Raw genomic sequence first — 6,000 nt, 5'->3', positions numbered from 1 at the left:
GCTTACTTGAGAAAAAAAATTTAAGAGAGAAAAAATGTATTTAGGTTTTCAGTCCATGGTTTGCTGGCTCTACTGTTTTAAGGCCTTTGGCTATACAGAAAGATCACAGTGGAATGGCTTAGCAGAGGAAACTGCTCAGTTTATGGTAGCCAGGAAGAAGAGAAGGGAAAGAAACCAGGGACACAATACAGCCTTTCAAAGCCCCTCAGTCAACTACTACTTCTAGCTAGGGCCTGTTCTTCTATGATCTCATCCATGAATGAATCCATCAATGAGCTCAACACTCTATGATTCAATCACCTCTCAACAGTGCCACCAACTGAGCAGCAACCCTTCAATTCAAGAGATTCATGTGGGAACACTTAGTAGCCATAATTCATATGCAATGGTAAATTCTAGGATAAAGTTTCCAGGGTGACTCTATGTAGAGATTCTCTCTCTCTCTCTCTCTCTCTCTCTCTCTCTCTCTCTCTCTCTCTCTCTCTCTCTCTCTCTCTCTCTCTCTCTCTCTCTCTCTCTCTCTCTCTCTCTCTCTCTCTCTCTCTCTCTCTCTCTCTCTCCCTCTCCTCTCTCTCTCTCTCTCTCTCTCTCTCTCTCTCTCTCTCTCTCTCTCTCTCTCTCTCTCTCTCTCTCTCTCTGCCTTGTTTCTCCCAGATTGCTAATTTATGAAGACCACCAGCCTCTCCCCGTTTCCTCTTCCCTCCTGTACACAGTTTGGAAACTCCCAGGCAATCACGAACCTTTTCACCTCTCCAGCATAACTGTCCTGCAATGCAGGATATCAAGTATGTTAATAAACGTAAAGACTTTTTAAAAAGTTAGATAGGAGGGTGAATTATTTGTTCTTATGACACCATTATATTTAGAAGTCAGACAGTAATTTCATTTTTGGAATATGAATTAATATATTTTCCCCCATATGCCCTATTACCTTTTGATTTACTACTCATTCAAGAAGAAGAGGGTCTAGAAGATATGAATGAGGACTTTCTTAGAAGCAGACATTCGTCACTGAGGGTAAGTGATGGGTGCTAGGGAACTCACAGAAGATGAAGGGTGAGTAGATAATAATGATTAACTATTACTACTATGACTCATAGTTTCACCCATATCTTGAACTTAGATTGCCCAGGTACAAACTCAAATCCTTGAGATTCCACCAATACAACAGACAATAGCTGAATCATATTACTCTTTACATATAAAACATTACCCATCCTTTAGACTATTACCTAATGGAACACTAGAAAAGAAGAATTGTTTATTCTGGTGAGGAAAAATTTTAGCCACGTGGGATTGAGATGATTGTAACTTACAGGAATGTTGGTAGAAAGGGAATTCCTTTGGGAAATGAAAGAACGCCCTGGAGAAATGAGTTTGAACCCAGGGTGTGAGGAAGGAAGGTATTCCAGGAAGCAGAGAGAAAAGATTAGAGGCAAACAGAGTTAGTTAATGTTCACAGAAATGTTTCAAGAGTGAATGGTTGGAGTATTTGGGATGTAACAGGCCATAATATGTTAGAGAGCAAAATTCACAGCATGCCTGGAAATACTGTTACCTCCTACCTCCTTAGCAGTCAGCATCAAACCATATGATATTCTGTTCAATTGGGTCCAGGCACATCCTCACAGTTCTCAATTTAGGTTTCCAAGTTTGCAAGATGAGACTCGTTAGCATATCATGTCTAAAGTTAGGGATTGCTGTAACTTGACTTGGATGCAAAGATTTTCTCTCTCCTATTGTAAGAGAAATAATGTTTTGAGAAATAATGTATTGCCTATCATTAAAACCAAGGGTATTTTTGGTCCATTTCTCTTTATTTAGCAACTTGAAAAAAAATCTATAATATAATCTCAATCTGTAACAATACCTTCTTCACTGTTTATAAAGCATGGATGTCCAAAAACAGATCTAGTTAGGGTCACAATCTATAGCTAATCTATGAGAATACAATAGAGTTTAAATGCTTCTCTCATCATCACAAATGTACAAATGTTTCTCTATGTTGTATTTTGTTCCAGTTTAACTGATTTCTCCTAACTACAAATTATACATCTATCTATCTATCGATATATAGATATCGATAGATAGATAGATGTATAATATATATTATATATGTGTATATATAACTACAAATTATACATCTATATATAGATGTATAATATCTATTATATATATGTGTATATATGACATATGTCTCTGCTTCTTACCTGTGCTCTGAAACACAGGTAAAGAAGAATTGCTCTGCTTATGATTAAGGAGTTTCTAATTATTCAGAACCTCTTGTGAATCTCACTTGATTACCCATTGTACAGTTGCTATTTGGTATAATTTAGTTCTTGTAACAACACTGGGGTAAATGTTGTAACTGTTTTATGCCCAGGAAAGCCAGAAATGGAAGTGTTTAAGTAACTTACCTGAGATGAAACTGTTAGTAATAGCTCTAACCACCAGGCTGTTATAATTCTGTTAGGCATTTTCTGGGCCTCAACTTCTCTTGATCAGAGCTCTGTTAATAGCTATGCATGTTATTAGTTATTCATTCCTTGCGTATTTATTTGGACCCTTCACCTCTGGCAGGGACTATATTAGGCACAAGGAACATCATGACTTTAGTTATTTGCTCCTTGCATATTTATTTAGAATGTCATTCTCCTCTGACAGACAGAGACAATGACAGGTAGAACAAATGTCTGAGTTTTCTATGTGTTCATTGTTGTCTACTTAATACCAAAATACCTTGGCCAGTAATTTTTCCATAACTTGTAAACTCACTCATCACCCTAAGAAAAGTCAGATTCTTCTGTTCTCAAGTTGTTGATCTTAGGCCATGCTTGGTCCTTCTGAGATTCAGTATGTTGACTGTGGAGGGTCTGTCAATATAGAGGACATATCTGTAGGGCACCATGCCTTTTAGCAGCCTGCTATTTGCTGGTACGAAAATGTGCTCATTTCACTGGTACAAATTTTGTCCCCCAAGGGTACTGCCTGGGCAAACTGACAGAGCGTGGGTGGTTACCACTGCCATCTGCATATTGCCTTGTAGGAAATCTTAGAGTATCACCAGCTGTTATATATGATTGTGTAAAGCTCTGGGTGCTGGGGGAAGTAGAACATAAGGATAAAAATCTTCTTTTCTGTAAAGGAAATGTAAGCATATGGAACTGGGAATGGGGAGAAAGGCAAAATGAGCCCCACATTTGTTACAGCAAGAGTTTGCTTTTGTGTATGCTTAAGGACTGCCAAGACAAGAGAGATGCATGCAAATTTAGAGCATAGTGGCATGGCACTTACATTTGTGTTTGGCTGGTGGGAAAATGTCAACACATTGAGTGTTCAAACTTCTTATCAGTGTTTCAGAAGAGAAGAGGAAACATAGGATTTCAGGGCTCTGGGGCATAACATGAAAGAGGGTCATATTCTTTTAGTTTTTCTGATTTATCATAAAAAAGAATGATGTGTCTATCTCTATTGAAATATGAAGATAATGCATTTTATCCAAACTTCCAGAAAATGGATGTCCTAGTTTCCTTAGAATGCCATTACCTTAAAAAGCAGATTAGTTTAGGGCTGAAGATCTGGCTTCCTTTTTCAGTGAAAACATGCAAAGTGATGTAGCCATTTCTTCTTGACAGTCTGTCACTGTAGACCTTCAAGCTTCCCAAGGGCAAAAAGCCAGATTAGAGTTGACATAATGGCTCAGATGTACATCATCACCATGCCATGAAGGCTTTACCTGTTGAGAAGGATTTTACATGTAATTGATCCTCTCAGATTTAGTGTTTGGCATTTAAAGCTTCAGGTTATTGGGTTGTGAATAGGCATGGTTCTTAAGAGCACTGCTTTGGCAAGACAATCCCCAGTGTTGTCCCCATGTTGAAGTAAGTCACTACTGTCCTTGGGTATCTATCTCAAGGTCACAATGGCCCTAGCAGGAGTAAATGGAAGGTTTTGAAACTGAATCCATTTTATAGATCTGAGAATTTATCACTATATCTACAACAGGAATTGTTTTGAACTCAACAAGAGTTTTAATGGAGGGCTAATTAAACTTTGGAAACAAGAATTCACTATAATTAAATTTATACATAGACAGTAAAGAAATTCTCTTTAGTTGTTTGCATAATGTCAGACTATGATTTAGTAAAAATAACTTAATCATAAGGACAACATGGATTACTAAACAATATTTAATGTTATTAGAATGTTTGGTCATGTTTCAATTTGCTGTGGTCTATATTATGAAGATCAGTCAATAGCATTTGATTATGAGTTGAACTGCAGAGTTTTAAGAGATACTGAGGTGGAGATATTTTTGTTTTCTTAGTACATAGATAGATATGTTCACAGTTTTTATGACTGAAAAGACTAGCTATTGACACTATATGTGCATAATAATATGTTTTATGACTAAATGTTTCTCTGAATTACTCTAAATATTTTCCAACTTGGAAATAATGCCTTTCAATTTCCCATATCTTTATGCTTTGATGATTTTTAAGTGCTTACCTTTCACATTATTGAAGTTTTAAACAAATAGCAACTATAGCTCCCATAAACCAGACTCTGACTTTGTAATAATAAAATTAATAGGAACGGCTGTCATATGCTGAGCCATGTGTTTATATCATTTATATTTATAATGATCCTATTACAGGACACTATTATTATTTCACATATGGGGCACTAGAGGCTTGCTGGTGCTAAAATTCCTAGGGTTATAGAATTAGAATGTAGAAGTGTCATAGAGTTCAAACTAGCCAGTCCTCCCTTCTTTTGTTTTCCTCTTGTGCTCACCTCTTCTACTTACCATACTACCCTAATGGGTATCCCATAATTTAATTCATTGAATGAAAATAAAAAACAATACACCACACTGAATATGTCCAGTATATGTATAGATCATACATGGCTTATTTGCCAATAAACAGATGTCCTGATCTCTTGGTGTCTTTGGACATTCCATGGTACTACAACAGAATACCACACAGTGGATAATTAATAATGGCCAGAAGGTAAATGGGTCATGGATCTGACGTAAAAGTTTCAGATCAATTAGCATCTTCTTGCTGCATCATCCCATGGCAGAGAAGGGGCAGGCAGTGTGTGGTTTTGTGATGAGGGATATGGTGGCTTCATAGAAATTTTGGTAGTCAACTTTCACTTTCAATTGCATTGAAGAGTTAGAGGAGTATTGGTGTGAGTTCTACTTTGTAGGCCTTGTAGAATTCAGCTGTGAATCCATCTTGTCCTGGGCTTTTCCTGGTTGGGAAGTCTCTTATTATTGTTTCTATTTTTATATGGGTCTATTAAATTGATTTAAATCATCTTAGTTTAGTTTGTGCACATCAATATTCACTAGAAATTATTTCATGTTATCCAGATTCTCAAATTTGTTAGTGTAAGGTCTGCACAGGAACACCTCCCTACCTTTTGGCGAAGTTTCTGCCCAGTATCTGTTACCTAGGTAACCGACACACTTGGAGGCAGTCACCTCTCCCCCTCCTAAGGTCAGATGGAAGGCATGTGATCAGAGGTGGCCCAGGTGATGACCTGGAAAGAGGGGAATGTGACTACTTCCAGGCCTGCCAGTTACCTAGGTAACTGAGATACTGGGCATAAATTTAGCCAAGAAGTAGTAGGGAGGCATCTCTGTGCAGATCTTACATTCCAGCCTTTTGATAATTATGAAAAAGGGTGAAGATTCTCTCTGGCTACTTTGTGTTGGCAAGGGGCATTGACAGAAGGGGTAAAAGGCTGAGATGTGGTCCCCCTCTGGGAGAAGGCATCATGCAGCATCTGTTGCTTGGTAGGCTGCTTGGTAGGCGTGAGTCCTTAGATGAAGTCTGGAGGAGGCAAGTCTCTTGGATGAAGTCTGGAGGAAGTCTCATGAGGCAGAGAGGGTCTGAGCAAAAAAAAAAAAATACTAGAGAGCAAAAACAATAGCAAAAGGAAGGGTTTGGAGCAGAAAATTATCTCCTGCATTCCAGGATGTCCTGG

General features: G+C 37.9%; 1 long non-coding RNA gene across 1 annotated transcript in view; it reads left to right on the top strand.

Moving 5' to 3' along the window:
* The first annotated feature begins 315 nt into the window (after window positions 1-315).
* Window positions 316-6,000, top strand: part of LOC138813584 (uncharacterized) — a 30,457-nt gene continuing 24,772 nt past the window's right edge. Inside the window, exons 1-2 of the long non-coding RNA XR_011367855.1 lie at window positions 316-388; window positions 956-1,017. This is a non-coding gene — a long non-coding RNA (uncharacterized lncRNA). The remainder of the gene's footprint in view (window positions 389-955; window positions 1,018-6,000) is intronic.

This window comes from Dipodomys merriami, unplaced genomic scaffold (genome assembly GCF_024711535.1).
Source record: "Dipodomys merriami isolate MVZ:Mamm:240054 unplaced genomic scaffold, mDipMer1.0.p SCAF_6, whole genome shotgun sequence".
Classification (NCBI taxonomy): Eukaryota; Metazoa; Chordata; class Mammalia; order Rodentia; family Heteromyidae; genus Dipodomys; species Dipodomys merriami.
Note: the sequence above shows the minus strand (reverse complement) of the source record. Positions and strands in the feature narration are given on the sequence as shown.